Here is an 11,649-nt window from a genome sequence, read left to right on the forward strand (position 1 = left end):
TGCTGCCACTGCCCTTCCTGCCTACCCAGTGTGGTCAAATTGTTGCCTCTGCACTCTCTTACCTGCCTTAAATTTTCAGAGTCCGTGCCCCTGGCCTCTGCCTCTCAACAGTATCCCAATGAACAACTAGATTGCTAACATTCTATATTGATTACAAAAGTGTGGGACGCCTGACGTCATCTTGATGTCATCAAAACTGTAATACCTAGAGCATTTCCTTTGGAAATTACATATATGAGAGGGTCTTATTTGCATCAAAATTATGGTTAGTGCTCTAAAAAACTAAAATGAGGACATATTTTCTGAGTTTTCAAATAGCGACAAAGAACTTTTAAATTATTTGTAATCTTTATGTTTTTTTTATCCAGTTGACCACTTGAATAAATGTTGCACTTAGGGGAGAGGATGTGGGGTCCAGAGCTGCAGACTTTGCAACTGGCGAACCAGGTTGGAGTTTCTGCTTCAGCTCAACATTCTGTGATTCTGGTCAAATCACTTAATCTCCCCATGTCTGCAACCAAAATTAATTTGATCTTGTGTGATGTAACCAATGCTCATGTAAAGCACTCCAATACCTGACAAGTCTGCACTATATAAAACTGCAAATACACAAAAAATAAGTGTTTTGCACACTTCTGTCATTGGGCTACATGTGGGCTACATCTGGGTGATATTTGTGCTGCCTTTGGGCTCTTTTGTCTCTGGTGGCCATCTTGGGAGATTTATGTGTTATGAAGTTTCCTGATTTCCTCATTTACTGCAGTCTCCTCAGTAGGAAATACTTTCAGTTTTTTACTTTGGTTCCATCAAGAAGACATTCAGATGTGCCACACATTTGCCATAAATTCTGAATGTTAGCACTCTAGTTGCTCATTAGATCACTGCAGTAAAGCTACTGCTCAGCAGGGAAGTCTGCTGCTGGTATTCAAAGTGCATGTTTCAGTCTGCATGTCAGAATTTTTTAATGAAATAGAAGAGGATTTGAGAAGTCACTCAAAATGTGCCCTAATTTTTCTTTCTTCAGCACTAATCATAATTTCTATGGCAAAATGAACCCCCTCATTGTGTTGCTTTTTAAATTAAATGTTTTAAGTGTTACCAGTTTATTCCAATCAAGATGGCTTCAGGTGTGCCATACTTTTGTCATAAGTAAGAACATCAATCTCTATAGAAATAGAGAAAATACTTTCCGCTGGTTAAATAAACCGTGTACGTCATAATAAACGTTTTAATGATAAAATATCTACGATTGGGCTTCAAGTATTTAAATGTTCAAGTATCCGGCTGGAAACAAATTGTTCTTATTGTGTTGTTCACAACCATGTTGCCCTACCACACCGCTGATGCCGTGAACAACACGCTCTGATTCTGAGAGTTCTTGGACAATTGGGAGGAGTGAATGTCACGTTGTGCGCATACTATGACCGGCGCCCCCCGCGCCTAGAGGAGGGGCGCCCTTAGTAGCGCCACGGGACTGGGCCTCCTCCGGGGCCAAAAAGGGGGCTGGATGAGGTGATGTCATCGGGATGCGCTGGGAGGCTATGTAAGGCCGCGCCCCGCGATCGTCAGCCAAGTTGGGGATACAAAAATAGCATATTTGGCCTACGCTGACGATCTGGTGATACTGTCATAAACACCAAAAGGCCTTCAACATCAATTAAACCACTTGAACAAATTCAACTTGGAGAATGGATTAATTGCTAATCAGTAAAAAATAAAGATCATGACTTTTGGAAAGAAATCCATGTTTACGGGGGGGTCCTAGGAGATGCTATGATCAAAACTGTCAAACAATATATTACCTCAGGGTGACAATTGACAGCAAGATAAGATGTTCTAAACATCTAGCCCTCAGAAAGCTTAAGTCAACCATGAACACCAAATCTGTCAAAATATTTGCAAATTTGTTTGCCAATAAAGCAAGAAAGGCATCATTGAAAGCATCAAATATGAAACTTATTCCATACCTGCAATATGCATCTCCTGCTCTAAATCACAAGACCATCGCTTGCTTCGATAAAACTTTTAAGCAACGTGTAAGGAATCTCCTTCACCTTCGCACAGCTACCCCACACTGTATCATCAGGCTAGAATTAAGTCTAAAATCTCTAACATCACTTCATCATAGACAACTCTGAATTTCATCTGTGACTGTGATAGAGCAGTTCCAACATCACTAAAATTTTGAATCCATCAGGAAATAAAAACAACAACATACAAGGACATAGAGTTGTATCTCTTAACGTCAAAGGCAGAAATTTACAAATGAGCAGACCTAGAGTCGCTGGTACTGCTAAATCTACCGGCCTGTAAAAATGTGCTCCGCTGAACTTCTACTCTTAGGCAGAGGGACTCTGACTTGGCTCAGGCAAAACAATATAATCACATGGACTTAGTCTTTGATACTCTTTTCTTGCAGAGCAAAGAGTACTTAGGGGCAAACCTGCCAGGATATGAATGACATATTTAAGGTTCAGATTCTTTTATACACCGATCTATGAATTTGAGGGGAAATGGAACCCTGTTTTCAAATACAAAAATTATTGTCAACTCTGGGCTCACAACTGAATCTCTTGTGCATGTTTTATGTATTTGCCCCACACACTTGTGTTTAAGAAAAAAGTATCTGCAACCTATTTTTAATATGGCAAAACTAAGATCAACTGTGGAGGCTGCTAGATACTGTTTTAGTATCAGGGAAGATAGTGCAATAATAATGTTAATGAAATTATAGATCAGGCTTATAAAGCACTAACTTCATATTTCAGCACTTTTTCTATACCCAGATTCAACTCCATTTGTATCTAGATTTGAGAAAGTGAATTATATGCATTAATCTTAAATTACATGTTTTTTGCACATTATGCATATTTGCACTGAACTTTGGTGTTCAAAGCAAATTATCGCCCATACACCCTTGGATTCTAATTAAGATCTACTGTAGAAATTGCTTGAAACTGCTACAGTGTCAGAGACAACAGTGCAATAATAATGCCAATAATATCATTAGACTAGGCTCACAAAGCATTAATTTCGTAATTCATGTAAATTGTTTTAATACTTTTCCATATCTTGTATTCAATGAAAGTCTTAGACCAGAGTTATAAAGTGCCAACTTTGTGACCTAAATATATTGCTGTATACTCTGAAGCAAACTTATCTGAGTTCAGATCTAAGCTAAATGTTTCTTATAACTTGATTTTAAAATACTATGATTCTAGACCTCTTACTGATCACCCGATATTTGCGTAGATTGCAATGTTTTATCCTTTTTATTGTAATCTTTTGATAAATACAATAAACATATATTGCTACTACTACTAATAATACTTTCTCTATTTTACAGGATACTATGGAAGGCTCGGAGCCCACTCAAGCTTCCCAATTACTGTCACCTTTGTAGAATATTCCTGTTTCTGTTGCATGCACAACCAAATCGGCACCAAAGACTAGTGGCACCTCTAATATGGCATCTCATAAAAGAGTGAAAAAAGATCCTCCTCCACCAGTTAAATCTCCTTCTCCTATTTCAATGGAAGTTCTTTTTGAGGACATACGTGCTCTTAAACTTTATATGGAGGAAACAAATAGACGCATTCAAAACTTAGATGACAAATGGTCCTCCATTGAGAACAGAGTCACACTGATTGAACAGAGAGTGGATTCTAAACAGATTATCATGCAGCCCACCACGTTATTACAAACAGAAGTTTTTCATCTTAAGAAACAAGTGTTAAACCTTTAGAAATCGCTGTCATCGGAATATGGTCTGGTGGAGGGTTTAGGTGGACCAAATCCTGTCTCCTTATTTATTACCTTACTTCCTAAAGTTCTTGGGTTGCCAGAAATGCCTTACTTAAATATTCAATGAGCTCACAGACTTGGTTATAGTCCACGTACTGCATCATCTTCTCAGAAAAACCTGTCATCATCTTTTTTCTGGAATACACTGACTTGCTAAAGGTTAATAGAGTCCACTAATTACCAAGACAATTAGTTAACTTAGTAGCTAAATGTGCAATGATAAACTTGATGCAGTAATGAAACACATTTGTAATGTGCTGATTTACAATAGGCAGTCATAGTTACCCGTTTAGGCCATAAAAAAGGTAAAAAGTGAAGTTTTCCTTAACTAGAAGCAGATATAATATTGTTCAAATGTGCAAATGCGCTCGAGGACGTCTGATGCGCTTCAAATTTCGCCCGCACTCAGGGACACAGCACCGGCAGCCTTGGAGACAGGTTGGGCTTTGATCAGGCCGGGGCAAAGTTAATTAATCCGATATATCGGGAGTGGCACGCCGGAGCTCGGCTACCGTGCGGCCATTCCCGTCAGCAGCTGGCCACGCCCAAAATAAATTATTTTTATTGATTTTGACAAAGTAACATCCAGAGCATTTGCATAGTAATCGGGGTATACTATTGACAATACAAATTTGCAAGAAAATCCAATGGCTTAGGTAGGGGCAGAAGTAAACTCATAATCAATTAGCATTTCCATTTCCATGGCTACTGGGCTGGGTGGCTCACTGCTTCACTCCGCAGCGCTGCACAACCGAACATAGGCAAATTACAACAAAATTATTGAAAGGAGAATCAGGCATTGCTCCACATATCCAGTCTCGTTATATACCACATACCTCTGAAAGAGACAGTAAAACATCCCTAAGTTAAAAGTAGAATTAGAAGAAATTATTAGTGGGTGTTTGGCTATAAAATACGTATCATGGGAAAAAATTGATTTGCCTGTGGAAAGAAATTACAAGACGAGCAACAGTTACACATGGGAAATTGACCGACTTGGCCCAGAAATATGATGTTGAAATTTCAAAAAGTTCTTCTTTTCAGAAAAGTTACAGAGTACAATTGGATGGTGCAGCAATTAAAACAATGCCATCTTCACGAATGCGGTTACACATTACCAAATTAATAAAATGTATTAATAAAAGAAGTGATTTTGAAAAATTAGAAAGCAAATGTACAAAGATACATGAAAAGAAAACAGTCAGAAGTAGAAAGGGAAAGCAAAGAACAAGAAGGGGAAGGAGCTTCAGCTTATCCATTGAGATAAATAGCGGAAGGAGTGCATGTCCATGTGCCTTGGAGCAGAGGTGATCTTCCAGCATTTATTAACAATTTCCCAAAATTGAGAGACAAACCTATGAAGCGGTATACACAAATGGATTGATTTGTGAACATTTCAAAAGTGTTGTGGACTGATTTAGGTACATTTTTGATATTGTTGAGCCAAGTGATTTGTAGGTAGAGTGTAAAACTGCTGTACAATGGCCGTGTGATGAACCAGCAAGAGATGCACACATTAATGCACCATCTCCTGTACTTATGGAGAAATATGAAGCAGTGATTACTTTCCTGAAAGGCAGAGTGCCTCAAAAAGATTTAGATTGGTGGAAGATTAATCGAACAACACAAGAACCAAAAGAGCTAGTTCATGAGTATTAAGAATGTTTGTTACAGGTATTTCAGCAACACAATAGAATAGAATACCCTGGAGAAAAGGACATTGGGATGTTTGTATCTGTTTGTTTTTGGATTAAGACCAGAGATCAGTACACATCTAACACAAAGTGTGATATGTTGACAGAATAAGACCCTTGATGAGATCCTGCAATATCCAAATTATTACAGTGACAAATTAGAAATGAAGCAGAAAAAGATTAAAGAGAAATGTATGTTGGCTCAAACGAAATTGGCTCAGAAATGTTCCCTGAATTCTTTTTTGCAGGAAATCAAGGAAGTATGCAAGGTGCTTTGGTTCCACAAACTGGTTTCTAGGAAAATTCAGGCAGGTTTGGTGCTTCACAGAGTAGAGGTACCTATTGATCCAAGTTTATGAATGAGGGTTGCAGCATTGAAGAAAATGACTTCTTGTCACATCTGTCACAAGGTCGGGCATTGGAAGAGGGAGTGTAGATTTAATCCTGATAATGCAAACGGAAATGTGCCAATGCTGAGGGGAGTTCAGATGCAAAATATGCAAGTACGGCAGATTCAGATGCCAATGCAGAAACAAGTCCAAATAATGTAGGCCCCACAGGCTCAAATGGTTCCACAAATTACGGGAAACCCGAGGTTTAATTTGAACCAAGTGCCAAAAGCAAAAGCAAACCATTTTTAGAATATACATCAAAACACTTTTCAACAGTTTCTTAAGGCAAATCAGAATTCTTTTCAGCAATTTCCTGGTTTTGAGAGTGATGGATAAGACTCCGACACGTCTCAATGACAGTGCCGGAGAGGGAAGAAAGATTGTGTGCATGGCGCAGTCTTAGAGGTAAACCATTTGTATTTGGAGAAGTAAATAGCCACCCCATATCATTTCTTAAAGATACTGGTGCTATCGGATCCACTGTTAATAATGGGGATATCCCAGACCTACCCCTCTCGAGAAAGAAGATCCAAGTTGTAGGAGCTTCAAATAAACAGATTACAAACCACATTTCAGAAAATTGAGAGCCAAGATTTAAAAGAGCCCGTAATGGGGGTAGTTCCTTTGTGTACTTGGTGGCAAAAGTGTGGAATTCGCCCTCTCTTCAGCTCAGGCAGATCACTTCTGAAGTCTCCAGTCGCAAGAATCTCAAAACTTGTTTTTTTTATCTCTTTAAATCAGGTACTGTTATCTGTTTTTGCTTTTATGTCAGGACTGAAACCTCAGCCCTGGTACATGTCAGTTGAAGTGACTATGCGCTTAACAAATCATCTCATTATTATTATTTTGAGGAAAATCATCAATTTGTAGTTTGTGACACAAGTCCTGTAAATTTGTTTGGGAGAAATGTTTTTTGCAAGTTAAATTGTCACAATCTACTGCACATCGAAAGGTGTTGAATTGCAGACACATTATGTAGGATTTAAAATGATTCAGCAAAAAATAGCTGTAGGTTTATTTCCAGTAATGACAATTGAGGAATTGCTTGTTGATTTAACACAAACTGTGAACCCAGAAGTGTGGGATCTCACAGGAACAGAGATTGGACTGACTAAAGGAGTAGAACCAGTCCAGATTACAATAAAAGCAAATTATGTATTTTCAAGATCACTACCGTACCATCTGTTCCCAGAAATAATTGCAGGAGTTATGCCTGTAGTACAAGACATGATACAGAAAGGAATCTTGGAAGTCCGTGTAACTCTTTGATTATGGGTTTGCAGAAACCAAATGGAAAATATCGAATTGTGCAGGAAAATTAATGAAATAGTTGTCCCGAAGTACTGAATCCAGCCACAATAATATTTCAAATTCCTTGTACTGCAGGATGGTTTACAGTTATTGACCTTTGCCAGACTGTCATCTCAGTGCCATTACATGAAGATAACCAGTTCCTTTTTTTCATTTGTGTTTCAACAGAGAGTTTGTCATGGTACCAATTCCACAAGGGTATACAGAGAATCCATCAATTTTTAACCAGATTTTGAAAAAGAACTGAGACAGGAGAAGCTTGCAGGCAAGATATCATTGCCTTATTAAATCACCTTGCTGAGAATGTTTTCGATTTTGAGGGAGGGCTGCACTCTCTCAGTGCTAACACAGATGCATGGTGATGCTCTGAAACCTGTGGCTTATTTTTCAACCACCCATGACCGTTTAGCTACACGTCTCCCCGGTTGTCTTAAAGCCATTGCGGCAGTGAGCACTAGTCTGGAGAACTTAAAACTATTAATGCAGTTTCATTTTAGGATCTCTGATTCGCTCCTTGACTCGAAATATGTTATTCAAAGATCCAGCAAGTAAGGAAAGAGGAATCTAGTGTGGACACGGGACTTAATCTTGTATGAGATGGTAAATTAATAAAGGAATCATATTGTATTAATTTCATATTTTTTATTGGTAAACTTTAGGGCATAGTCCATGCTATCAAGGTCTTTCAAGGGGCTAAAAGTAAAGGTCGTATTTCTTGGTTGGGATCCACTCTATTATTTTGCCAGGATTTAGCTAAGACCACAGCTGAGAGAAGGAAAAGATTGATTGATATGCACCCAGCCCTTCGCAGTCTCAATGCCTGAATTGGTTTGCTTCATCCATGCCTCTTTAGGGGCACCCATAACAATAAAACAACAGCATATGAAGATCCAGCTCTTCTGCAGCAATTTTGGGATACTTACAGAGGGAACGCTATGAATGTAACCAATCTTTCCACCACTACTTGATTGTTTTTCTTCATACTTTCTGTGATATTTTCCTCACCTACTATGCAGTAACTTATTGATACTTATATAATTAGGTGTTGTGCCGTCTACTTCTGATTTGTTTCTACATCCATTCAGTTGGAATGATGTCATCCCCTTACGCATTACGGAGTATTGTAGTGTCGTCTTCCTCATGTGGCTTCACCATCTCTGAGTCTGTTTGTCTCTTTGGTATGTCCTTCTTTTTATTTTATCCTTGTTCTTTGTTTACTTTATTTTTCTATTCATCTGTTTCTTTTTCTCTTGCCTTTCCTTCTTTCTCTTTTCTCCCTCTCCTTTTTTGCAAGCGCTAAATATTATGGTGGGTAAAATAAATCACATAAAATATTAGCGAACTATCTAAAAATTAAAAAAGAATGTATTAAAATGTATTCCATTCTACAAGGTGACTCTTCTCCTGTTTTTAAAGATACAGAGATACTACATGAATTTATGAACTATTAGCAAAAACTCTATACTCCTGAGATAACCCCTCTTCCAGAAAATATACAGAAATATTTGTCATCCATTCATAAAGAATTTGACACAGCCACTTACTTCCCCTCACTAAAACTGAAATTTCTTCCCAGGATATTTGCAGAGCAATGACATTAATTAGAACAGGGAAAGCTCCTGAACCAGACAGTTTCCCCATTGAATTTTACTTAAATTTTTTCTAAACTGTTTGTTTCTAGAATTCATGAATTATTTTCATATTTTACTACAACTAAATCTACTGGCGGTACCTATCCAGAGGCATTGATTTGCCTCATTCCTAAAGATGGCCGTGATCCTCAGTTATGTAAAAACTATAGACTGATTTCTCTTGATTTCTACTTGCTTTATGCCCTGACTCCTTTCCACCATCTCTCATAGGTAAAGAACAATCAGGATTTAGCAAAGGTAGGCACATTTCAGATAATAATTAAATATTTTTCAGCATTTTAAGTAAATCCAAACTCCATAAGTACTCATTAGCTGCTATCTCCCTCAACACTGAACACACATTTTACCATATGGATTGGTTTTTTGTTCTTCACAACCTTTCCTGGTTTGGTTTTGGACCCATTTTTACTAGCATGGTTTCTCTCCTATATACAACACCTATGGCATCTATTTTTGCTAATGGCTTAATTTTGTACATGGGGAAGACAAAATTGTCCCCTTTCCCCTTTTGCTATTCATTCTTGCATCAGAACCTTTTCTTTAAAAAATAAGACAGAACACTGATGTGTTTGATTTTTGTTATGGAGATGAACAATTCAATTATCTATCTATGCTGATGATATTCTACTATTTATATCTCATCCTAGCTCTTCATTGCTAACAATATTGATGGGAGTTACCAATTCTGCTGCTCTCTCTGGCTGTAAAGTCAATCCGGTTAAATGTGAAATTCTTCCTCTCAACATCTTATGTTTTAAACAAGATTTTGCCCAATTCAATTTTTTGTTGAATCCCTCCAAATTTAAATATTTAGGCCTTCCATTAAAGATTCAATCTCCCTGAACCTAAATGTGGTTCTTATCATATTAATAACCGTAACAAATAACCAAGCATACTTTATTTCTATCCAGGTGGGGCAGACTTGACTACATTAAAATGATGCTTACTCCTATTATAAGCATTATTTTATCTGCCATTCCTCTTCCTATTCCAACCTATTTTTATAAAATAGTTTATTCCATTCTTATCACATTTTTGTCGAATAAGAAACATCCCCATATGTCTTTTCTTAAACTTAAAAGAAAACAACAAGGAGGTGTAAACTGTCCCGATTCTCAATCTTACCATACCGCCTTCTTTCTTAAACAGATACTTTGCTTGTTGGAGACTTCATCAGATTTTTCACCGCTCAGGAAAGATATTGAACTATCCTTTATATCACTTTTCTCCTTTGAAGAATTTTTTTCTTTTACACACAAACACCATTCAGTATCTTTACCTATACATGAAAATATTTGCAAGTTGTTACGCCCAATGTTTTTCTCTCATGTGTGAGAGAGGGAGTAGTTTCTTTACTAATCAATCTGGTAGAACAAACTTCTAAAAATATATAATAAAACTAGTTTATGGAGATCTTGGAGGACAAAGGTCTGCGTTGGGTACATCAACTTATCATCAAAGACTCTTTTATTACCTTTTATCAAGCACAACTTCACTTTACTTTTCCAAACTCATGGTATACTAAATGCACCTCTTTAATTCAAGCTATTACACAGACCTTATCCACACTTTCATCACATACCCCAATTCCCACTTACAACAGTCAGATGAAAGCCTTGCTACTCTCATCTCCTATTGCTTCTATTATTTACAAGTTTCCTTCTTGCACTCTGACTCGATAGGGATAAATTGGAAGTTGAATCGCAATGGGAACAAGGGGTCAGATGTATGATTATTGGAATTTGCGACTCGCAAATTGCGACGAATAGCGAGTCGCAATTTGTGACTTGCAAAATCCAATGTACAACAGTGTCTGAGACACTGTTTGCGATTCCCAATGGGGTCACAATTTGCATTCCTCATGCATATTAATGAGGCTGACGCACTTTGCGACCCCATTGGGAATGGCTGGCACTCCCGGGGATGGTGGCCTGCTGGGGTCAGCAGACCTCCATGTCTGGGACTGCTTTTAAATAAAGCAGTTTTTTTTAAATGCAGCACGCTTTCCTTAAAGGAAAACGGGCTGCATTTAAAAATTAAAAATGAAACTTTTCAGTTTCATTTTTTAAAGGCAGGCAGTGGTCCCTGGGACCACTGCCTGGCCTTAAAAAATATTTGTGCATGCATTCACAAAGTTTGCGAGTGCTTTACCACCTTTCTGAGAAGGCTGGTGAACTGCGAGTGTTTTGCAACCGCAATTGCGGTCGGGAAACATTCTTACATGGGTGTTGGATTCACTATTAGGAACGAAAGCCCTTGGCACGCCCCTTCCTAATAGCGAGTCGCTAACCCTATTTTGCGAGTCGCTAATCGATTAGAGACTCGTAAAATAGGGTTGGTACATTGGTCTCACATTTTTTGCAGTTGCAAAGGGACTGAAATCCCCTTTGCGACCGCAAAATTCGGTCGTACATCTGTCCCAAGATTGCGAAATCTCATAGCCTACTGCATTTTGGAACAAACTCTGGTTAAAGCTTCGCAAAACACTGCGATCTGCCAACACAACTCAAACCTTATTCTTCATTTATAATACACTTATGATCTTTCAATTCACTTTATACAAAATGTATCCTAATACCATGCTGAGTTGTTGGTCATGTAATCATACTCATGCTGACCTTCATCATATTATTTTTTCCTGTCTTCCTATAGATACATATTGCATTAAGGTGTGGAATAAAATTAATTCTAGTTTTCAAACTAATGTTCCTTGCTCATTTCCAAATATTTTTCCAGTAAGTCTTTCAGATGCATGGCTTACATGCTCACTCATTGTTAAAATAATTGATATATTAA

At 37.8% G+C, this 11,649-nt stretch overlaps 1 long non-coding RNA gene across 1 annotated transcript in view; it reads left to right on the forward strand.

Moving 5' to 3' along the window:
• LOC146857537 (uncharacterized) overlaps nt 1-5,625 on the forward strand; it is a 136,120-nt gene extending 130,495 nt beyond the window's left edge. The window contains exon 5 of the long non-coding RNA XR_014979585.1: nt 3,347-5,625. This is a non-coding gene — a long non-coding RNA (uncharacterized LOC146857537). The remainder of the gene's footprint in view (nt 1-3,346) is intronic.
• Nucleotides 5,626-11,649: the final 6,024 nt, after the last annotated feature.

The sequence above is a fragment of the Triturus cristatus genome, chromosome 3_2, assembly GCF_964204655.1.
Source record: "Triturus cristatus chromosome 3_2, aTriCri1.1, whole genome shotgun sequence".
NCBI classification, from domain to species: domain Eukaryota; kingdom Metazoa; phylum Chordata; class Amphibia; order Caudata; family Salamandridae; genus Triturus; species Triturus cristatus.